Source organism: Phyllobates terribilis, unplaced genomic scaffold, assembly GCF_046119375.1.
Source record: "Phyllobates terribilis strain yellow unplaced genomic scaffold, ASM4611937v1 Scaffold_3__8_contigs__length_932513732, whole genome shotgun sequence".
Lineage (NCBI taxonomy): Eukaryota > Metazoa > Chordata > Amphibia > Anura > Dendrobatidae > Phyllobates > Phyllobates terribilis.
Genome location: NW_027362763.1, coordinates 753,300,090 through 753,312,791, shown reverse-complemented (window position 1 = coordinate 753,312,791; position 12,702 = coordinate 753,300,090).

Here is a 12,702-nt window from a genome sequence, read left to right as displayed (position 1 = left end):
CCTAGTGCGGCTTCTGCAATCCGAAGATGGGCATCCTTTGGATTGCTTCAGGAACTGTTATAGACATTCATCTACCTCGTTTGTTATTGTTGCATTGCATGCATTGTTTGTCTTTCAGGTTGAGGTATCCCTCAGTACTTCAGGAAAACACCTCCACCACAAGACTGTTAATATAGTGAAATCCAGGGATTTCAGACGGGGAGTGTGCTGTCCAGCTCTTTGTTTGAAAAGATTTTCAGCCATTTTGGGCATTACCTAATGTTACATGATTATTGTATTGTTGTACTTCGCTGCCATCTACTGGCCGTTATTATAACATGTATTATTCCTGTGTTTTACCCACAACACCTTTTGGTATGTAACTCCTCCTATCTCCTGCTCCTCACTTCCTTCTTCTTCATCACATCCATCTTGACTACACATGCTGCAGGACTGGAGAAAGGATTCTCTTGTTACCACTTTACCTGGCACTTTTAATATCTACAATTCCTACCCTTTCCTCATCCTTCACTTTCCCTCATCTCACCTCATCAAGAACTGTAAATAAATCTGTTGAATTCATAACTGCATCATCATTTCGGATTACCACGAGCAGTTCATGAGGAATAAAAGCGCAGGTCAGTGAGTTGACACTATATGCCATTGCTGATACTGAGATCCGTGTCACATCCCTCAGACACATCTCGCCCCACGTACATCGGTGGCAGAATAGAGGTATTTAATATTAAGGTACTCCTATTCCCTCTGATTTATAATCCTTATTTAATTCCATTTTTACACGGTACCTTTGAATCATCTTTTAGAAGGTGGTGCTTTAAAAACTAAAACCTATTTCAAGCCTACAGATAAATAGCTACCATTTTTTTACCTTGACCGAAAATTATACCAAATGGACAAATACAGAAATGAATTGTTTGAAAATAAAAGACTTTGAATAACAAGAAATGATTAAAAAAAAAGATTTGTAGAAAAGTGCTATAGTGATAACAAAAGGAAATAAATGAAACTATAATTAAAGTACAGGAAGATAACATTACATATAAAAAGTTGAAGGAGAGCCGTTACTAGCTTTCTGGTAACAGTTTTTGTTCAATACTCAATATAAAAAATACCCCTAATGTGAGGGACTTGTTAGTAGTGTAATGCAGCGGCTTGCGGCATTACTGTAATGGTCCAGGGTGTGTTCTGGCTGACCATGTACCTCTCCCTCAGGTGACTGATCACATGACTGTGACATCAGCACAGGTCCTGTGCACACAGAAGGACTGATCACATGACTGTGACATCAGCACAGGTCCTGTATACACTGAAGGATATATAAAGCTTGGTGCTTTTGAGACAGGGTGTGAAAGGCGTGAGGCCTGTTCCCCGTGTGTGGGACACCGTGAGAGTGTGAAGCCTGGTGAAGCCTGAAAGGCAGAGGCTGGATCCTTGTGTGTAAGAGATGCCAGTAGCCTTGGAAGGTACGAGGGCTGGAGACCCCCATCTGGGAAGCCGCAAAGCCACAGCTGTGGCAGAACAAATCTGATGGAAACCGCTAAACCTGGCAAAAGGTAAAAGCGGTGCGTTATATGGACATTGATATAGTTACTTTGCTGAAGGCTGTAACTGGAGCCAAGTGGGCCTGTCTGCCACTTGAAAGGCTCTTGGATGTTATGTGTGTAAACATGCCAGTGAGCCACTGAGATGGACTGTGTGATAAGCAGTTATGAAGTGTAATAAACTGCTAGATTTCATGTTACTGGAAAATGTTGCATGTGTGCTTTAACTGACCCGGTGAAGCGAGTGTCCCCCAGCGTGATGACTAGCGCTGCCTTACATGTGGTTGGAGAATGCGGGCAACTGCAGACCGGTTGCTAGGGGCAACTGCAGCCCGGTTGCTAGGGGCAACTGCAGCCTGGTTGCTAGGGGTAACGGCACAGGATGACGAGTGTGGATACAAGCATTTTGCTGTGGCTCGGCGGGGTCACAAAGATTAAAGCATCTTGCTGTAACTCGGCGGGGTTACGAAAATTGTCCTCGCACTCAAACCTGGTTTGCTGTGGCTCGGCGGGGTCACTAAAATTAAAGCATCTGGCTGTAACTCGGCAGGGTTACAAAAATTGTCCTCGCACTCTAACCTGGTTTTCTGTGGCTCGGCGGGGCCACGAAAATTTTACGGGGAGAGCGGTGTGAAGTGTCTAGTGTGAATAGTGTACCGCGATGGCTGTGAACGGAGCAGCAAATGAAGCTGAAGCTATTGAGCGATTAAAGTGCCGGTTAAAACCGCAGCATGTATTTGAGAAACGTCTACAGGACATGGTGCAGAAACGGCAGGAGCTGTTGGCACCGTATAGAATGGCAGCAGTGGACCATTCTGTGAACTCTCCGGGGGTGCCAGTATTGTCCCAGAGTGCCTGGGGAGGTGGTAAGAGATGTTGTGAACTGAGTCCTAAGACTGTTGCGGGTTTTTTTGTTAAAGTACCCCCTTAGGTGTGGTTGTCCAGAAGGGGGCGGAGTCTAAAAAGGGGGCGGATTTTCAAAAGAGCATGGAGTATAGAAAACCAAAATTTGTTACTGGTTGTGGGTTGGTACCACCTAAAAATGACAATTTGACCGTTGATAACGGGGTAGCTCCAGTAGAAGGGGTTGACGTCAAAGTGGGAGGTGACCTGTTAGTCCACAACATCTTGGGGAGTGACACAGACCCCATAGCTGACGGTGACACTATGAAAGTAAAAAGAGAGTTCAGTCAGGAGGGGCTAGATGAGGGGAGAAAGTCCCCCTCTCGTTGTCAACGGCGCAAGGGCCACAAAGAGGTTGCTCCTGTAGTCTTTGCTGAAAGTGAAAATAAAGAAAATGTAATACTGTGTGCCTTTGTTCCAAGTGTGGATCCTCCTTTAGAGGCAGAAGAGGAGGTGACGTTGCCAGAAGCAACCTCCGGTACAGTACTGAGACAGAAGGATCAGGATCTGACAGCCCTGAAAGAGAAGGTGGCCAGTCATGACCAAGAGCTGGAGCCTATGAGCCAGCAGTGTCAGAGTGACATGCAGCAGCTATGGGAAAACCAGGAGAACGTGTCCTCAGACCAGCTGAGCCTGGAGTCTGAACGGCAGAAAATATACCAGGTTGTGAGGAACTTACAGCGAGAACTGGAGGGAAGCAGCGAGGAAGTTAACCAATGGAAGGAACGGCTCCAGGAAATTAAGGAGGAACGGCGCAAAACCAAGGAGGAGGTTTTTCAATTGGAGATTGACAAAGCGGTGTGTGAAGATGAGTTGTGCGAGGTGAAAGATCGTTTCACCTTGGTACAGTTAGAGCTGTACCAAGTGAAGAAAGAGCTGTGTGAATCCAAGAAGGAGTATGGTGAACTCAGTGGGGAACTGCAACAAATTAAGAGAGACTATGAGGATCTCCTCAAGGTTAAGGAAGAGGATGATAAGGCTGATGCAGAGCACATGCGCCAAGTGCTTGAGACCACTCTGCAGGACACCCGTGATGAAAATGATGATCTCCGCAGAAAGACCCTAGGTCTGGAAGCTCAGGTGAAGGAGCTGCAGACGTTCTGTGATAATCTCCAGAGGGCACAGACATGCCTTAAGGAAAGAATCAGCAAGATGGAAGCTGAGCGGAAAAAGATGGAGGAGTCTATTGGAGAAGCCACAGACCAGGGCCAGGAGTTGGCCACAGGAGATGGGAGGTATGAAACAAATACCTCCTCGAATAATATGAGCTCGGATGATTTGGTGGATGTAAGAGCCGATATCTAGGAGCTCAAGGAGTCGCTACAAGCCCATTTGAAGCAAGAGAAGCTTGAGAGACTGACTGTTGAGAGCCGAGTGGGCGCATTGGAGACAGAGAGGTCTGAGAGAACTCTACTGTTAAAGGAGCAGTTGAAGCAGGAAGAGCTTCAGAGATGGGCTGCTGAGAGGCAAGTAGCTGATCTAGAGGAAGAACTTTTCGAGCTCAAAGGTCACCTAGCAAAGTATCACTCAGTGAACGAGGCCTCCTTGGAGAAGGAAAAGGGCAAACAAGTTGCACTTACTCCTTTATACCATGAGAAGGTGGACCTGAGGAGAGCTAAGAGAGTGTTAACAGAAGATAAATATGAAATGGAAGAGGTCAAGACGAAAATTCTTGAATTTGTAGCTGTGAGTCAACTCAGGGGAAACATGCAGGGTGAAGAAGCTGAAAGTCAGTTGCCCCTGAAACCTGAGCTGGTTGATCGTCTGGAAACCACTGGTGAGACAGAAACGTCTCGGTACAAGTGCCTCATAGATGTACCCGAGGATTTGAGAGAAGAATGCACCAGTGAGTCCGTGCATGAAGAGTTTAAGAAGGCCGTGGGAGCCTGTAAGGTGTACTCGACCTCTGAAGCTAAACAGCTGGTGGTCCTGTCCACAACCGAAGTCACAGTGAAGAGGGTAGCTATCCTAAGTGACATGCACTGGCGATGTATTCGCACAAAGCGGTTTGTCCGGTTGAAGACGGAACAAGCTATTAGACAACTGGAGCTTATGAGAAAAGCTCAAAGTCTGCGTGAAGAGGTCATCCGGGTGCCTCATGCTCTGGTAAGAAAGCTCATTGGGAGAAATGGCCGAGCCATGCAGATGATGGTAAAGAAGTCGGGTGTGATGAAAGTAAGCAGTCCACGTGATCGACAGGACTGGATACCAGATGAAGATGGCATGGTGTCATTCTCCGCTGTAGGAACGGAAGAAAGTCTTGCATATATACGCATGCTGATGGAGTACCGAGTGACCTACCTGCGACAGGTAGAACAGTTAAATCTCGCTAGACTGCGAGTGGAAAGACATAATCGCCTGAGCAGCAGAAGATGGCAGCCATCTAGAAGTTGTGAGACCAGACAGAGAAAGGGCCCTTCAAATAATAGAACGGCTACAGTAGAAGTTAGAGACTTTCCAAGATGTCCTGAGGATAGTGGGCGTGGGTTTAGAGGTAGTGAGACCTCCAGTAACTCAGGTCTGAGAGGCCCATACAAACGACCCAATAGCGTACGGGACAGTGTGGAGTCGAACCGGACCTTAGATACAAGGGCATGTGAGTCACACTGCTGTATTGACCGCTGGGAGCGGGGGAGGTCTGACAAGGTTATGACTGACCGCTGGGAGCGGGGGAGGTCTGACAAGGTTACGACTGACCGCTGGGAGCGGGGGAGGTCTGACAAGGTTACGACCCGGAAATGTGACTTGACGAAGTCAGTGACAATGAAAGCTGGTAGGTCCCTAAGGAATGGGCTAATGTCGATGACTAATGTTCCAGGGGCTGAGCAGCGCAATTGTCAAGTACATGGTCTTGGTGTGAACTGTGGGTTATAATGTGATTGTGTATATTATGTTTTCAACCCCACAAGTTTGAACAGAGGAGAGGGATATGTAATGCAGCGGCTTGCGGCATTACTGTAATGGTCCAGGGTGTGTTCTGGCTGACCATGTACCTCTCCCTCAGGTGACTGATCACATGACTGTGACATCAGCACAGGTTCTGTGCACACAGAAGGACTGATCACATGACTGTGACATCAGCACAGGTCCTATATGCACTGAAGGATATATAAAGCTTGGTGCTTTTGAGACAGGGTGTGAAAGGCGTGAGGCCTGTTCCCCGTGTGTGGGACACCGTGAGAGTGTGAAGCCTGGTGAAGCCTGAAAGGCAGAGGCTGGATCCTTGTGTGTAAGAGATGCCAGTGGCCTTGGAGGGCAAAAGGCTTGGAAGACAAGAGTCCTGAAAGGCAGAGGCTGGATCCCTGCGTGGGTAAGAGATGCCAGTAGCCTTGGAAGGTACGAGGGCTGGAGACCCCCATCTGGGAAGCCGTAAAGCCACAGCTGTGGCAGAACAAATCTGATGGAAACCGCTAAACCCGGCAAAAGGTAAAAGCGGTGCGTTATATGGACATTGATATAGTTACTTTGCTGAAGGCTGTAACTGGAGCCAAGTGGGCCTGTCTGCCACTTGAAAGGCTCTTGGATGTTATGTGTGTAAACATGCCGGTGAGCCACTGAGATGGACTGTGTGATAAGCAGTTATGAAGTGTAATAAACTGCTAGATTTCATGTTACTGGAAAACGTTGCATGTGTGCTTTAATTGACCCTGTGAAGTGAGTGTCCCCCAGCGTGATGACTAGCGCTGCCTTACAGTAGTTTTAATCCAATTGAAGCAAAAAAAGAACATTACATGAGAGAACATGACAGAAATAGAAATTCCATCTGTAACAAATGAGGTTTGTGTAAAGGATGTAAGAACATGAGGGAAAAAAACCCTTTCAGCACAAAAAAAACACCTAGATAGGACAATCGAGCATTTGAACATTATTAAAAAGTGTATTGCGACACATTTTAAAAAGTGAAAAGGTAAATCAACTAAAGGTTTGAAAATTTGGACTGATGTAAAAATATTGTATCATAAGTATTTTTGTAATTGTTGTTAAATTAACCTGAGTGTTATGATAGTCTAGCAACTCACTCGGAAAATTAGGTAACACACTAAAAACTGCAACTGACCCTGCTGGTTCCTATACTGACTAGAGATACTGACCCCACAGTCCCTAGTGGCTCCTGTGTGAGCAGAGATAGCCATAACCACTAGTGTTAAGCCACCCCCGTAGTGTTCGAGTTCGGTTCGGTTCGTCGAACACCCGTGTGTTCGCCTAACTGTTCGTCGAACTGTTCGTCGAACACCTTCGAACACCGTTAAAACCAATGGCAGGCAAACAAAAACACATAGAAACACATAGAAAACACCTTCAAAGGTGTCCAAAAGCTGACAAACTGCTCAGAAGACACAACTAACACATGGAAAAGTGACAAGTACATATAGTCATGCGAAAAGAAAAGAGGTGGAGGAGTAAAAGGAGGGGGAGACACAAATATAGGCATGTCATGCCCTTCTACAATCCAAAAAGTGAGAAGCCGACACGTTCAGTCCGCTCCTGCCCGTGCCACCTCCGTGTCGCCGGGTTTGTGCCAGAGCCGCGGTGAACCCTGACGGCCAGCCCCCCTCTCCCAATACTGGTGCCTGTCCGCTGGTGGGTCGAGCGAGCCCCCCTGTGGTGGAGGCAGCTCTAAGCTTTTTAATTTAAATTGTCTCTCTAATTTGAATTAATACACTTTAAATCCATTTACAAGGATCTATTGGAGGGCAAGTCTCATGCCAGCAGCCGCGTAATTCCATCTCCAGTAGCGTCCACTAAAGCTGCTACAGTTAAAAAGCTTTTATAAGGATCGAGCTCGGCTGTCCACCGCAAGGCATCCTACTGCCAGTCCCAGCCCCTATGCCTTGGGGTGCCTCCTGATGCTCTTCACTGAGTATCCCGTGGTCCCGAAGCATTTCCTTTGAAAAAATTAAGTGTCCAAACTACAGGTGGTGTAGCTTGCTTAACAGCCGGGATAATCCGCTGACTAGCAGACACTGCTACTAGGCACAAAGTATTTCCTGGGCTAGATGCAGTTAAAAATTTGTAATTAGATACTCTCGTTGGATGCTGAGAAAGCATTCCATAGAGTCTCCTGGCACGCCATATATGATTCTCTTAAAAAGCTTGGGGTAGGGGTCTAGGGGACCCTTTTATAGCCAAAATCACGGCCCTGTATCACAATACGTCACCTAGGCTGAAGATAAATGGAACTGTAGCACCCTGAGGGCTCGGTTGCTACAGAGGTATTGCACCTCACCCAGAGGTGTGATATCTCACTCTCAGGTAAGGATGGAGTGTGGATCAGGACCCGACACCTGCATGCATTACACCACATTGCCGTGGGGCAGGGCGACCAATATGCCTCTGAGATGGGCACGACAGTCCCTCTCCCTGGCTGGAGTGGGGGGAGGGAACACTGAGGAAGGGGAACCCTGTAGTGCAGGAGCAGGGAGGAAGCAGTTCCTGGGTGCATTGAGAAGGGAGTATAAAAGGTGGGCACCATCTTAGTTCAGTGCAGAGAAGTCTGAGCAGAAGTGGCAGGGAGCAGGGGCTCTGCATGAGCTCTGCTCCGGAGGCGGGCCTAGTAACAGAGGCCCAGGCCTGGAAGAGGGAGAAGGAAGGAAGAGGAGCGGAGAAGGCTCCAGGAACGAGGAATGAAGGGAACCCAGGGGTGCGGACGGGCGAGTCGCCACCGCACGCCCGAATCCACCTGCGTGGAGGGGTCAGGCCAAAGGGGGAGACCGGTTCCCGAAACTAGTGGAGGCAGGAAACGACCCTCAGCTAGAAACCGGAGGCTCTGACATTTTATGTGGCGCAGCCCCTCGCTACACCCGCTAGGAAGGCACCACATAGGGTCTGGGAAACTGGCGCCAAGTTTACCAAGAGGAGGCCCGAGGCAGCCGGACAGAAGGGTTGGTAAGAAAGGCCAGACAAAGGACACACAAAGGGGGTCCTGTGAAGCGCTCCAAAGTTATCTGGGAGTTGTCTGAGCCCCTCACCTGGTGAGCACAGTACGACGTGGGCAGCCGTTACCTGCAGACGTGGTCTGGATAATAAGAACTGTGAGTAAAGGCCCTGGACTGCATCACTGACTCCGTGTCGTTACTGCTGCTGCCCTGCACCATCACCCCCATCCTCCGCATACACTGCCCTGAGGCTATACTCCTCCCGTGGGGAGTTATGCTACGCTCTGCTGCACCCACAACACCAGCCTCAGCGGTCTGCCCTGCAGCGGCGGTTCACTCTGACCGCAATCCACGGGTGGCGTAGTCGGACATTTAAACATCAAAACCACATAAATAGTTCCGCCACTGGTTTGACCACCCTGAGCCACGGAACCGGGTCGCCCTCGACGAAGACTACAACCACCAGCATCCATCAAAAAGGGTCCGGCTCCGGGTGTCCCAAGGCCCAGGGGGTGCATCAGAACATTTTCATCACCTTTCACAATCACCAATGGGACAAGGCAGGGATGTCCTCTGTCCCCTCTCTTATACATCCTAGTGACGGAGCACCTGCTCTCATCAATTCGCCATAACCCCAATATTAGGTGGATTGAGGTGGGAGGCACCGAGTACAAGTGCTCTCTATTTGCTGATGATGTCCTAGTATATATCACTCAATCACATATATCCATCCATGCTGTTATGGCTGAAATAGATCACTTTGTTACATGGTCAAATTTTAAAATCAATGCAGCGAAGTCTGAGGCCCTCGATGTCTCCCTCCCCAAATCCATATAGGATTCCATCCAGTCCAACTTTCCATTTGCTGGCCCTCACAGGGTATCAAATACTTAGGAATTCCTATTCATAGAGACCTCTCCCATCTAGGTTATCTTAATTTTGGGCCCTTTATTGAACAACTCCATACAGACCACGGTTGGCAAGTTAGAACTGTAAGATTCACTACGTGAACCACTGGTGTTTTGTGGAAAAGCACATGTACACTGTGTTCCAAATTATTATGCAAAAAGTGTTTAGGAGTGATAAGGGAAGAATTTGTTTGTTTGTCAGTTAAACTCATTGATGGTGATGTGTGTCAGGGCTCTTTATATCACTGTAAGCAATTGCAGACACCTGTGCTAATTAGTTTGGCAGGTGTGTCCAATGAAAGGCAAGACTACTTAAGAAGGCTCTCTCACATTATTAAGCAGCCTACATTTTCTGCCAAAATGGGAAAGAAAAAGGATGTGTCGGCTGCTGAGAAGCAACAAATTGTGGAGTGTTTAGGTCAAGGCATGACTACAATCAACATTGTGCGATGATCAGGATGAAGTGTCTTGGCAATCAAGAAGTATGTAGCTGATTCACAGTACACACGTGTGCGTGCTGATAAGGGCAAATTGAGGACTCTTTCCTACAGGCAATTACGTCAGGTTAAAAGAGCAGCGGCAAAAAAGCCTTGTCATAGCAGCAGACAAGTTTTTGAAGCTGCTGGTGCCTCCAACGTCCCCCGAACAACAAGATGCAGGGTCCTTCAGAGGTTTGCAGCTGTGCATACGCCATCCTGTCGACCTCCTCTATCCACTTCACACAAGCAGAAACGGCTCCAGTGGGCTAAACATTATATGAAGACTGATTTCAAAACTGTTTTGTTCACGGATGAGTGCCGTGCAGCGCTCGATGGTCCAGATGGATGGAGTGGAGGATGGCTGGTTGATGGACACCCCACGCAAACACGGCTACAGCACCAACAAGGAGGAGGTGGAGTAATGTTTTGGGCTGGAATCATGGGGAGAGAGATTGTCGGCCCCTTTAGGATCCCTGAAGGCGCTAAAGATGAACTCCATAATGTATGTGGATTTTCTCAAACAGCACTTCCTGCCATGGTTCAAGAAGAAGAGCCGTGTATTTCACAGCAAGATCATTTTTTTGCATGATAATGCACCATCTCATGCTGCACATAAAACATCTGCATCTCTGGCTGATATGGGCATAAAAGGGGACAAACTTATGGTGTGACCCCCATGCTCCCCTGACCTCTACCCCATTCAGAACCTCTGGAGCATCATCAAAAGGAGTGTCTATGATGGCGGGAGGCAGTTCACATCTAAGCAACAGCTCTGGGAGGGTATTATTCTGTCCTCATGCAAAACAATTGAAGCAGAAACCATCCAAAACCTGACAAATTCAATGGACGAGAGAGTTCAGAAGCTCCTTTCGAACAAGGGGTCCTATGTGAAAATGTAACATCACCTAGAATAAAGTTTTGAGTTGAAAACTGTTTGATTTCAGTTTCTAATAACCTGCTAATGCTTATAATTTCAAAAATGACCATTTTTTTGGTCTTTATTAAAATGAAAAGGTTGATCGAAAAGTTTGGGGGATCTAAGAGTGTGGCAACCCAGTAGTCATGATTACTTTGAATTCTGACAATATGAGGGTCATGTTGCAGGTAGTGCAGCAAGAAGGCACTTATGTGTCTTGCGCATCTCGGAGCCCCAAAATTATTTTCCAGGCTAGATGCAGCTAAAAATTATTATTAATTTTAAATCTGGTGGAGCTTAGTATAAATGGCCTAATAGGATCAGTGCTGCACACTGCTACAAAGCCCAAATTATTTTCCAGCCAAGATACAGATAAACATGATTAGTAATTTTAAATCTGGTGGAGCTTATTATAGATGGCCTAATAGAATCAGTGCTGCACACTGCTACAAAGCCCAAATTATTTTCCAGCCAAGATACAGATAAACATGATTAGTAATTTGAAAGCTTAAAACGGTTGGTAGGGTGATTTTAACCAATCATCAAGCTTTTACTCTCCCCAGGATGACACAGGGGTAGAAAAGTCGTTTCGGATCCATGATTTGTTCATCTTTATGAACGTGAGTCTGTCTACATCAGTGGAGAGCCGCGTGCGCTTATCTGTCAGCACACCACCAGCAGCGCTGAACACACGTTCAGACAGAACGCTGGCTGCGGGGCGTGACAAGATCTCCAAGGCGCAAGTGGCTAGCTCCGGCCATTTATCCAGATTGGAAGCCCAAAAAGAGCAAGGGTCCAGTGACACAGTCATGGCTTCAATGTTTACTTGGAGATACTCCTGTACCATCGTCTCCAGGCGTTGACTATGTGTCAGACTTCTTGTCTCCTGTGGCCTTGCAAAGGATGGGCTAAAAAAGTGGTGAAATGATTCCGCAAAATTGATGTTACCAGCAGATACTGTGGTTCTGTTACGGTTTGAGTGCTGAACACTTGACGGTCCCACGGTTGGCAAGTTGGAACTGTGAGATTCACTACGTGCACCACTGGTGTTTTGTGGAAAAGCACATGTAAGATTCTGCAACAGTCTCTGCTGATACTCCTGCATGCGTGCATCCCTTTCTATGGCAGGAATAATTTCGGCAAATCTACTTTTGTACCGGGGATCTAACAGTGTGGAAACCCAGTAGTCAGGATTATTTCTAATTCTCACAATTCGAGGGTCATGTTGCAGGTAGTGCAGCAAGAAGGCACTCATGTGTGTTGCGCATCCAGGAGCACCAAGTCCCTGTTGTGTTGGTGGCGAGGTAACAATCATGCTTCCTTCCTCTGTCCTCTCCCCCCAACCTCGCACAACAGAAATGTGATCAAGGTCTCCCTCATCTGATGAGTCTTCCATCAGTTCGTCCTCCACTTCTTCCTGGGCTCCTGCACCTTCCTCACTAGTTTGGCTGCTACCATGCACCCTGGTAAAACCATCTCCCCCACCCTCACATGCCTGCCGCCTTGGTGCTGCCGACCGTCTGGACCTTGCAGATGTTAGCCCTTCCGCATACAACTCCTCCTCCTCTACTTCCTCCACCTCCTCTTGTGCCACCACCTGACTCCGAATTCTGTTTAACATGTGCTCCAGCATGTAAATCACCGGAATAGTCATGCTGATAATGGCATCGTCAGCACTAAACATCTTCGTCGCCATTTCAAAACTGTGCAGAAGGGTGCATAGGTCCCTGATCTGAGACCACTCCTCCAGCGTGATTTGCCCCACCTCTGGATCTCGTTGGCCCAGGCTATACGTCAGAACGTATTGCACCAGGGCTTGTCGGTGCTGCCACAGTCGCTGCAACATGTGCAGAGTTGAATTCCACCGGGTAGGCACATCGCATTTTAGCCGGTGAAGTGGCAGGCCCAACGACTTCTGTAGAGATGTAAGTCGCTGAGCTGTGGGATGCGAACAGCGGAAGTGAGCACACAGCGACCGTGCCCTCTGCAGAAGGCCATCTAGTCTGGGATAGTGGGCTAAAAATTGCTGGACAACCAGGTTCAACACGTGAGCCATACAAGGCACGTGTGTGACATTGC